General features: G+C 43.7%; 1 long non-coding RNA gene across 1 annotated transcript in view; it reads right to left on the bottom strand.

Annotated features, from left to right (window-relative positions):
- LOC121016255 (uncharacterized) overlaps nt 1-11,960 on the bottom strand; it is a 97,597-nt gene that overhangs the window by 20,619 nt on the left and 65,018 nt on the right. The window contains exon 2 of the long non-coding RNA XR_005784180.1: nt 1,086-1,207. This is a non-coding gene — a long non-coding RNA (uncharacterized LOC121016255). The remainder of the gene's footprint in view (nt 1-1,085; nt 1,208-11,960) is intronic.

Here is an 11,960-nt window from a genome sequence, read left to right as displayed (position 1 = left end):
GACAAAGGGCTAGTATCCAAAATCTATAAAGAGCTCACCAAACTCCACACCCGAAAAACAAATAACCCAGTGAAGAAATGGGCAGAAAACATGAATAGACACTTCTCTAAAGAAGGCATCCAGATGGCCAACAGGCACATGAAAAGATGCTCAACGTCGCTACTCATCAGGGAAATACAAATCAAAACCACACTCAGATATCACCTCATGCCAGTCAGAGTGGCCAAAACGAACAAATCAGGAGACTATAGATGCTGGAGAAGATGTGGAGAAACAGGAACCCTCTTGCACTGTTGGTGGGAATGCAAAGTGGTGAAGCCACTCTGGAAAACAGTGTGGAGGTTCCTCAAAAAATTAAAAATAGACCTACCCTATGACCCAGCAATAGCACTGCTAGGAATTTACCCAAGGGATACAGGAGTACTGATGCATAGGGGCACTTGTACCCCAATGTTGATAGCAGCACTCTCAACAACAGCCAAATTATGAAAAGAGCCTAAATGTCCATCAACTGATGAATGGATAAAGAAATTGTGGTTTATACACACAATGGAGTACTACGTGGCAATGAGAAAGAATGAAATATGGCCCTTTGTAGCAACATGGATGGAACTGGAGAGTGTGATGCTAAGTGAAATAAGCCATACAGAGAAAGACAGATACAATATGGTTTCACTCTTATGTGGATCCTGAGAAACTTAACAGAAACCCATGGGGGAGGGGAAGGAAAAAAAAAAGAGGTTAGAGTAGGAGAGAGCCAAAGCATAAGAGACTCTTAAAAACTGAGAACAAACTGAGGGTTGATGGGGCGTGGGAGGGAGTGGAGGGTGGGTGATGGGTATTGAGGAGGGCACCTTTTGGGATGAGCACTGGGTGTTGAATGGAAACCAATTTGACAATAAACTTCATATATTGAAAAATAAACAAAGGGAAAAAAACAAAATGAGAATAACATTTATACCTTATGAAATTCTATGAGGATCAAGTGAGTTAATGCCTATAAAGTGTACAGGTATGGTATGGTATGTAGTAAACTCTTAATGGTAACTTGAATTGTTATTGAGTAGAATTCAAGACAAATTTACTTTGTATCTCTGTAGTATAATGCATGGTCTTCCCCACTTCTTATTTATGAACTACTTTTTCATGAAGAAGTAGAAAAAGTTGATGACAGTAGAAGATCCAGCAAATAAAGTCCCTGAGAAATCTGGGGAAAAAAAAAAATAATAATAAGGTGAGATCTAAGGAGGCTGTTTAACATTTCTTGGTACTCATCTTTATTTCTGTTTACCACCACTGGGAGGTTCGAGGTATCTCTATTTAGCACACCCCCAAATTTAGCAAGGTTCGCTTTTAACTAGCATAAGAAAATAAATGAAAAAGAAACTTGAGATATACATACGCATACACACACACACATACGCACACACATACACGTGTGTGTATGTATGTATATATATATATATATAAAATGAACTACTCTTTTACAATGAAAAATACAATTATTTATCCATAAAGCAACACAGAAATGAATAAAATTAACTTATAAGTATATATACTACACATAAACATATCGCACAAAGGGTATACAATGTTTTTGCTGCAATAAAGTCGCTGTTATTATAATTTTGTGTGGGTTTTTCTGGTCTTCACATGTTGTCTGTAATGTTTTCATGCCCCCCCACCCCGTCCTTGTTTATTCTTTGCATGTTGTTTATTCCTTGTTTATTTATTCTTTGCTATATGACATCAACACTACTTTGTTGCTTAGAAGCAATGAGCTCCACTTAAAACTCTTTCTTCTATCATTTTGAAGCCTATAGCTGCTAAAATGTCTCCTACTTTCTGCTGTCTTCTGTGGGCATTCTCTTCTGGGTTTCTCCATGTGATCAACCTCTGATATTTGCCAACCCCAAGCTACACTTGATTAATCTCTTTTTTTTCTGAGTAAATAGGTCAGTCAGTACAGAGCAAGCTGACTTAAAAACAGTATCATTTTTCCATAAAAATCTAACATAAGCTAAATAAAATTATATCATGCAGCACAACAAAACCATCAAGAGTATAGAAGTGAACTTTAAAAAAAATTAAGTTTTATTTATTTATTTTGAAAGAGAGAGCAAACCAGTGGGGGAGGGGAAGAGAGAGAGAGGGACAGAAGATCAAAAGTGGGCTCTGTGCTGATAGCAGAGACAGATGTGGGGTTTTAACTCACAAACAGTGAGATCATGATCTGAGCCAGAGTCAGACACTTAACTGACTGAGCCACCCAGGCAACTGATTTTTGTCACAGTCTACATATCCATAGCAAGGTAAGAGGAGTGAAAGAGAGAATCATCTATATGTCTTTGGTTCAGGCTACAAACGAATTTCGCCTTCCAAATATCCATGACATTTACTGGAATGCTTTGGGAGGAGGCAGAGATACCTGAACCAGAAGGTTGCTAGCAAGAATAGAAAGAAAGAGAAGAGATGTAAGAGACATTGGTGAGGGGGAAATGACACTATTTACCAACTGATCAGATGTGTGAACTATGGAAGGAGGAGTACTTGGAGTAAACACCCAGATTTCAGACACTGGAAAAAAGGTATCCTGGAGAAAGAAGCCATTTGGTTTCAGTAGAAGAACAGGACGGAGGAAAGGGGAGTTTGAGATTCTGGTGGGATAGAACTTTATGTGGGAGGAGATGCCAAGTAGACAACTGGGATTTAAGAACTGAATCTCAGGAGAGAAGGCAAAGCAAAGAACTCAATGAAGCAACAAACGACATGGAAAAGGAATAATTTTAGAGGTAGTAGGACCTAAAGCATAGCATGAAATGGAAGCACAAGGTGAGGGGCAAGAAAATATTCCAGAGAATATAAGGTGGGAGGAAATACTTGACTTGGCAGATAAGGGGCCACAGATAATATTTAAGAAAGTAGTTTCCTGGGGCACCTGGGTGGCTCAGTCAGTTGAGCGTCTTACTTCAGCTCAGGTCATGATCTTGCAGTTCCTGAGTTTGAGCCCTGCGTTGGGCTCTGTACTGACAGCTCAGAGCCTGGAGCCTGCTTCAGATTCTGTGTCTCCCTCTCTCTGCCCCTTCCCCACTCATGCTCTCTCAAAAATGAATAAACGTTAAAAAAATTTGAAGAAAAAATTAAAGTAGTTTCCTCATGGTGGTGGTATTGGGAATCACACAGCAATGGCAAGAGGGCCAAAGTATTCCTTCCAAAAGGCTGATGTTGATAAGAAAAACAGCAAGAGGAAAATAGCCTGTGGAGGTGACACGGTAGAATGAGGGTTTCTAGCTCATTAATATTTTTTAAATTTAAAGATGGGGGTAGAACTCATGGAGGTGAAGTAAATGGAGTCATGAGAAAACCAGGGTCAGACTGATGGGGCAAGGAGCCGCGGTCGAAGGGAGTGACTGAAATCTAGGCCAAAGCTGAAGATGGAGCCTTCGGAAGGAAGAAGGCCACTTCTAAAACAGGAGAAATGGAAACCAAAATCAAAGGACATGGAGAAGAATCACCCAGAACGATTCCCACAGCCTAGTAAGTGGGCCCGATGTTCTCTGCTCAAAATGAAAAGACAAGAGGTGGGCTTCAGTGTTCAAAGGCAGCACCCTGACTTGAAAGAGACAGTCAGCAAGATGAGAATGACTAAAGCACGAGATGACTAAAGGGACTACCAAAACGATAAGCAGATGCCCTCTTTGGAAGTGATGGGAGTTCAGGGGAAGCCTAGATTGCACTGAAGCAAGTGCCAAGACGCCGATGTGTAAAATAAAGGAAGGACAGCGGAGCATTTGCTTATGAGAAAAACAAGGTTCCCAAGGGACAGGCAGAGGGCAGAACAGGAGAGTGAGCCAGGGGCTGTGTAGAACGGCGGGGAAGGAATGAGGCAGAGGCGTCCTGAACCCAGCAGGAAGAGCCATGACTACCTGATTTACCAGCCTGACTCCCCCAAACTGGGTGGAATTTCCTTAAATATGTGGAATTTAGGAAAGACAAGGCTATCTGGTTGCTGATTGGCAAATGATACTTGCCACCTCTTCCCCTAGGCTCAGGAGAGGAATGTGTGGTGCTGAAAGGGACAGATTTTGTTTTCACTCCTGTTGGCTGCCGGCATGGGGCCCAGCAAAAGCAGAGTCACGCAAGTGCAAACTTGCTGCTTTTTAAGCAACGAGCTGGCAGGGAAGAGCTCCTCTCTTTATCATGTATTTATTTATTTATAATTTGTATAGCATCCATATCCAAATGGATCTGAGGCAGTTTGCAATAAAAACACATGTACACATGTCACAAGATACTTAAAATAAAGGTCAGAGAGAGCCTGGAGGAACGAGGACAGATCCTGTTGTAGCATGTTCCTCTACAGGAAAAGTAGCCAGGGAGAGGAGACAGCCTGAGGACACAATAAGACGGCGGTCATTTTTCTAGGGGGCCCTCTCCCATTGCTGTTTTTGTTCATCGCAACCACAAGGGAAAACCTTTCAGCTGGACATATGCCCAACACAGAGCTCTCGGGGAAAGCAGAGTGGGTCTGGTGCTTCAGTGTGAAGATGCAGCCAAGTATTCGTGCGCTGCTCCCGCTGCCCCCAGCCCAGGAGGGAACACCGCAGGGGGTGTGCATGGCTATCCTGGAGTCAGCAGAGGGGGGCCGATCCACCTCTGTCTGTCTCCAGGAGATGTATCAAATGACACTCCTGAATGCCAAAGTCAGTGTAAGCTAAAGGCAAGAGGTCTGGACTCCAGGGCCTTGCAATCAGCTCCATCTCCCCACTTCTTTACACGCAGCCTCTTCTTCACATGCGTGGAAACCTCACTGAGGCTGGCCTCCGGGTCTGCACAAAAGACCACTGAGTGCCATCCAAGAAGTCCTTGCTTTCCAAGAATCCTAATGGAGCAGCACCACAGTGACCACACACGGGCAGAAAGCGGAGAGATGAGCCATCCAGACCCAACGGTGTCTGGAGCCCCATTTTGTACTCCCATACAATGCAGCGATCTTTTGATATAGGACAGAAAGCTGCTCTAAGGAATTTCAGAGAGAGCCCTTCTCTTCTCACAGTCTGCACCCCTGCCTGGGTGCACCTGCCCCTACCAAAGCTGACCACAGCCAGAGCATTTGCTTAAGGGCTGTGCGGAGTTGGGAGCAGAGGGTAAGTGCTAACAATTTGGCATCCTTTGTGGCACCCACACACTCTCCATCCCGGGCTGTGATTGCAGTTTGCATTTTTTTTTATAATGGGTGAAGCTTTAGATTGAGGGGTCTCATTCAAAACATTCTGCATCTCCTGCTAGTAACATCCAGAGGCAGATATATTTATTAGTGTGAAACAGAAAGAAGGAAAAAAAAAAAAAAAAAAACTAAGGAGGCAAATGCATGGAGTACTGACACTAGAGGAGATGAAAGTGTAAAGACATACGTTAGAAGCTGTGGCCCGGAGCAAGTTGTTACTAATTTAGTTCTTTTCTGGTTGGTTGAAGGAAACAGTTCTCCCATTTGAGCTTGGCACAGCTGAGGCCACCGGAAGGGTTAGAAGTGTCCTAGGAGAATGTGTCTCTAGGAAATGCAAAGATCTAGGTGCCACCAGCATAGAGAAGAGTCAAGTTTGGGCCCACTTATGCTTTTCCTCACTGAGGCCTTTCCCTTGACTGAAGAAAGGAGGCACAAGGGAATTGGCAAAGAGCGGTCGGTATGGACCAGCCTCACCAGCAATGCCTGCCTCTGCCTGTTAACTCTCAGGGTCAAAGAGTTGTTAAGATAGGGTGTCACAGTGTCTCTATTAAGGGGGCTAGTTTTCAAGCTTCACATGTCCGCAATATGCCCTATTTCTCTGGCAGGCTGGACATGACACTGATTCTTCATTCTCACAAGGACATAAAAATGGAGGGAAGGGGTGCCAGGGTGGCTCAGTCAGTTAAACGTCCGACTTTTGGTTTTGGCTCAGGTCATGATCTCATGGCTTTGTGGGTTCAAGCCCCACAATGGGCTCTGTGCTAGCAATGCAGAGACTACTTGTGATTCTCACCACCCCCCGCCCCTCCCCAACTAGCACTGTCTCTGTCTCTCTCAAAGTAAATAAATAAACTTAAAAAAAATAAATGAAAATGGAGGGACGAAGTTACAATCTCAGATGTCCATGGAAATCGCCCACTGACACTATTTTTTCACTAGGGACATGCTTCCTGACTTCCATTATTCTAGGTAATCAGGTACTGACTCTTACTATTTTTGGTACATTAACAGTCTCTCCTAATCTCTCCACCTGCCCTTACCACCACTTGAGTTCAAATACCTTGACATCTGTCTCCATAACTTTTGTCTTTCTCCCTATCCAGCCTGAGAGAGAGGCTTGCCTTCCCTCCATTCTCTGTCATGATCTACAGTAATAGGTTCAAGAGGGCGGAAACTTGGTTCCAGCCTCCCTGATGCTTTGACTCACCCTCGTAAAAAGTTATTGGTGTCAGCGCTGGTCTAGCAATTGCCTCTCCCCCGCCACGCCCCTTGGCTTCTATAATTTCACTTCCCCCTGCTGCACCGTACAATAAACTCTAATGAGCTTTCACATTCCTTCACCAAGCTCCCGCCACCACCAAGTCAAACAAGGAGAGAAAAATAACTTCCTGCAGAAAATCTGCATGGCTATGAAGTTCTAAGCAACTTAACCAACATACATAACTGTCAGCGCCAGTCCACCAAAAAGGGGGAGGAAGGGTGAAAAGAAGGGAGCGGGGAGAAGAACTTAAGAACCTGAGCTGGAAAAAACTTTCAATATTTTGTCCTAAGATTTGTGTTATATATTTCAATATGTAACAAGATTCATAATATATGTGACCCGTTCACAATTTTATAGTTACTTTCACCAGGAAATGAACCAACATTCCTTAACCCCCTACTATGTGGTTGGCCCAGTTGATTATCTTATATTATCTAAGAGTAGAAATACAGGTTTAAAATGATTTCCATCCCCCATACACATTTTTTGAATAATTCCTTCAAATATGTGTGTACCGTAAAGACAGACACAAATGCACATTTTTCCATTCTTCCCTTTCTCGTACCTTTCCCTAGCTCATACCCAATTGGTTTCAGTTTAGAATACTCCAATGGCCCACAGGAGGGATAGGTGATCAGCTGGGGGTGTGGAACTACCACATAACCACTGAATGGGACCTCAGGTTTCCTATAGGAACCTGGAAGATATTACTGGGAAGCTGCCAGCCTGGAGCCCACAGTGGAGGCCACACATTTCTTCCTTGGGTCTCATGGACCACAACAATCCCTTGAGCACTCACTATCACTCTGCTGTAGCGACCACTGCAAGTAGAGACAGTCCACACAAAAGGGGGAGAAGCTCACATGAATACCAGTGTCAAAGAGAGCAGGGTCAAGCAGGGCTAATGTCCAGGAGAAAAACTAACCAATGAGTCATCAGGGAAGCTAAAAGGGCATCAGGAAAGTTAAATTTGAAGATGAAAAAGAATCACTGAAAAGCTTTTTACAAACTATTGCTTTGTAAACTCTCACATACTTATTTGCTTCCTCATTTGTCCCCCAGGGGTAATAGCTGAAAAAACTCTGAGAAGATTCTTTGAGGGTTTTTGTATTTTCAAAGGGAGAGCTGGGGAGACAATAAACCCAGGCAAGAGGAAGTAGAGCATTCCGAGTAAAAGAATGAGAGATACAGATAGAGACTCAGAAGGTGAGGAGAGGCAAACCAGCAAACTTATCTCACGGACCACGTAGTATTCGAGAAAGCAGGCTCAGAAAGTAAGAATCTTACCCACGGGCACACAGCAGCTAATTCGAAGAGCAAGAGCACGAACATAAGTTTTCTGATTTCAATGCTGACTGTATTGAACGCCACCCTTGTAAGTGGGCCTCCTGGTCTGAAATATATGCTCTAATTAATCCTTTCTTCACCTGGCCACTAGGTTCATCATAGAAAATCACTTTCCTCTAGACATCACCCATTCGGAATTTCAATGGCTCCGAGACCAGACAGGTGTAGCTGAGACTCTTAGGTGACCCCCCGGCCACTGTGCATCTGATGTGCACTCTTCACTCATATGGCCCTGGATCTCTTGTGTTTACAAAATTAGCCTTGTTGCTCTATGGCTACCCCCTTTCTTCCCATTCAGTAATAGCATGGGATCACATGAGAATGAGGGTGACACTGCTTACCCAATAATTGCTTACCTGCTTTGCTAGGAAATCACATCCTGATAGGTATCCTTTGCCATCTGATGAAGCCCCTGCTTCAGGTACTTCTGGAAACCTCCAGAGTATCTCAGAGCGTCTGAGCTATTCCTCATGCCTCAGTCTATTAAGCATAGTACTTGTCTTCAGGCTGCCTTACAGCAGTGAGGAGACAGTGGCAAAGCGTTCTCTCCACCCTGCACAGCATTCCATTGGAGGAGCCCAAAGGTAATGTTCTTTCGAGTCCCAATGTGTAACATGGATTTATGGCTTTATATCATGTCAGGGCCCAGATATGCATCAAGGGGTGGGATGGGGAGCAGAGTCAAGGAGCAGCCACCAGGAGAACATAAGCTCCTGTCTCATGATGAAGGGTTTGGCACTGGCTTGTGCTCTTTGGGTTCAATGTATTCTCCCTTAGATAGACACTCTTCAGCCCCTTGCAGGTGGATGCCGTGCATACGTCACGGCGTGTTACTCTTTCTGTCCCACCATCTGGCCAAGCTGGCTGAGCCATGTCTAGCTTCGAGCAACGGACAATAGAAGACTTTATGGTACACTAAGATCCCTATCACACATGATTATAAAGATAGGAACCTTCATTTACATACAAAATAAGTCAAACAAAATCTCTAGTAGTTATTTTTTCCTAGAATCAAATCACTCCACTATACTGCATAATGGATTATGACAGGTCAGTATGTTGCAATGCCGCAGGTAAAAGTGGCTGGCCATTAGGAGGAAAGCAAAACTGTCACCTAGCAATGCTGCCCGTCCAAACTGGACATGCCCAGCATCATTTGCCATTACTCTTCACTTAGTGGGTATACTTCAGTCCCGTGTTGTAGCGCTGCCCTGGCCGGACTGGTAATTCCGTCATTTCTGCGCCCTTCATATTAGTATCCCCAAGGCCTAAAAACACCCCCAACACATTCTCACCCTGTGACTGTCCAAATGTTAAGGCCCAAATGCTGCTCCACTGGAATCCATTCCCTGAGGACACTAGCCCACACTCTTCATGTCATCAGTGTAAACCTGATAGTCTATACTGCTCCTTGGGACGGAGACTGTACTGAATGGCAAGCAGTATGCATCATCTGGCTGATTAAAATGCTAAGAATGAAGAAATTCCATGGGTATGCTGGGCCTTTTTTGTCACTTAAAGTCCAGAGTCAAATTTCATAATTTTGCTTCTTCTTTATAATATTTCCCTTCTGCAGTGAGCAGTACAAAATAAAATCTCTCACAATCAAGGGGCGCCCGGGTGGCTCAGTTGGTTAAGCATCCAACTTCAGCTTAGGTCGTGATCTCATGGCTCATGAGTTCGAGCCCCGTGTTGGGCTCTGTGCTGGCAGCTCAGAGCCTGGAGCTTGCTTCAGATTCTGTGTCTCCCTTCTCTCTGCCCTTCCCCTGCTCACACTCTGTCTCTGTATCTCTCTCTCTCTTAAATATAAAATGAAACATAATTTTTTTTGATTTCTCACAATCATATTTATAAAAGAAAAATACTATATTGAAAGTGTTGGGACATTTTATGAATTCTTGTGTCTCTCTGTAGGTACTTTCACATGCTCGATACATAGTATTTTTTTAAATAAATTAGGTTATACAGGAAACATAATGAACACTTATGAAGTTACACTTGATATAATCCCAGAGTTTATAAAGCTATATATCTCCTGTCTGTTGATCTACTTATCTTACCATCTATTTATTTGAAGAAAAATCTAGTAGATTCATGGCTGTAACTATTACCCACTCATGCTCTGAGGTAAAGAAAAGAAATAGAATGTTCTGTAAGGTAACCAGGTTGCCGGAAAGCAAAGCAGATTCTCCGTAATGCCCATTTTCATAGAAATTTCTAATGCCACATGAATCCTAGTGGTGTAATAGCCACTACCTCCTCCTTATACTTCACACTGGAGTTGCTATTGCGCCTTTCTTCTGGGAGAGGTAAATTTGAGGGTAGGAGCCACTATTTACAGTAAAAGGCTGTTACAGCATTTTTCAAGAAACCAAATAAGAAAATGTTATAAGTGGGGGATGTGGTGAAACAAGAAACACTGTACCTTGGGGAACTTCTCAAGGGCTTTCATAATTGAAGAGCATCCTTGGGGGATAAAAAACTAGATGTGGGACAAAAGTAATGAGACTTTCGTGCACCATTTTGACTAAAAGAGTAAAGGTAGTCAAACGGACTGTGATATGTTCCAGAGGAATCATCCTCCACACATCATCCTCCACAGTGAGGTCTGATGTCATTCTGGATCCCAGGCATGCTGCTCTGGACCCTACACTTCCTGGACTGAGTTCCAGGTAGACATGAAAACCATCTCGTAGAGCCTCTGCCTTTCCCCAGGATTCCTTTGCCTCTGAGTTAGCTGTGTTCTTACCCATGCTCCTGTTTCCAGATGGACTCTTTCACCTACATTCGCTACTTTGCATTCTTCAATTACCCATCAATATTTATTGAAGCTGCACTATGAGCAAAGCATAGTGGAGACCTAAAGATGGCTGTAACTAGTGAGAATGTATAAGCAAGCGGGGGTGACCCTACACTATAACACTGCTATTTGGCTTAAAGGGAAAAGCAAAGAGTGGGGAGGGGAAGCAGGGAATGGGAGGGATGATGAGGGAAACGATTTGACTTTTAATCATGAGAAATCACTTAACCTGAGCTACAATTAACAGGGTGATCAGAGGATTCCCGGAGGAGGAAGACAGGTTAGACTTGCAAGAAGAGGAGCACCAAACTGGCCCGTGCCCTCGCCTGACAGTCTGACAGTTCAGCTTAAGCTGCATTTCCCAAATTGTGGCCTGCAGTACATTTTGTGTGATTATGAAGCCGTTACCAAGAAGAGGGAAGGGGAAAGACGGTTGCAAATCAAATAAGATTGGAAACGAGATTGGAAAAACATGTATTCACCTGACTGTTTTCTTTAAGCCACGACCGCATGGTCTTTTTTTTTTTTTTTTAAGTTTATTTATTTATTTTGAGAGAGAGAGAGAGAGAGAGAGAGAGAGAGAGGGCGGGCATGAGGGGGAGGAGCAATGAGAGAGGAAGAGAGAGAAGCCCAAATAGGCTCTGCTCTTTCAGTGCACAGCCCGGATCCAGGACACATCTTACAAACCTTGAGATCCTGACCTGAGCCAAAATCAGAAGGCTGTTTAACCCACTGAGCCACCCAGGCACCCCCACATGGTGTTTTAATATGCTAATATTCATTGTGAATTCTTAAGACAGGGGTGTGGGAAACAGCTTTTTCCAAACTCAATGCAAAAAAAAGTTTTCTCAGTGAAGTACTTCACAAGACTGGTGTTCAAGAAGTCACATTGTGGGCAATGTTGCTAGGACACCGGAAGTGACTTACACAGGACAGACAAGATAGGAAGGTCATGCCCTTTGGGCCTTCTCCTATGATGCAAAGGAAAAAACTCTTGGATCACCGTCCAAGCCTCCTCTGACATCATCCTTGCTCTGCCACCCGATGTGAAGTTTACCTTCTAACGTAAAACAGCACGAGCAATGTTTCTGCTGACCAACGATGCTTCAGTTGTAGCAGCAGGGAGGAGAGGCCGACACACAGAACCTTCTGGGACCTTCACAGAGCACTGCTTACTAGTTAACCTCTTGGGGGCAGGCGGGAGTGCCGGAGTTGCTGTCCCTAGGCATTAATATAGCTGGGGAAATATCTGTTCCCAACACCATAGGGATAATAAGAAAACCTGCTGAAGATTAGTTCTTTTAATTCAAGGTATACCATCAGAC

The sequence above is a fragment of the Herpailurus yagouaroundi genome, unplaced genomic scaffold (assembly GCF_014898765.1).
Source record: "Herpailurus yagouaroundi ecotype Mexico unplaced genomic scaffold, PumYag 210, whole genome shotgun sequence".
Taxonomy (NCBI): domain Eukaryota; kingdom Metazoa; phylum Chordata; class Mammalia; order Carnivora; family Felidae; genus Herpailurus; species Herpailurus yagouaroundi.
Note: the sequence above shows the minus strand (reverse complement) of the source record. Positions and strands in the feature narration are given on the sequence as shown.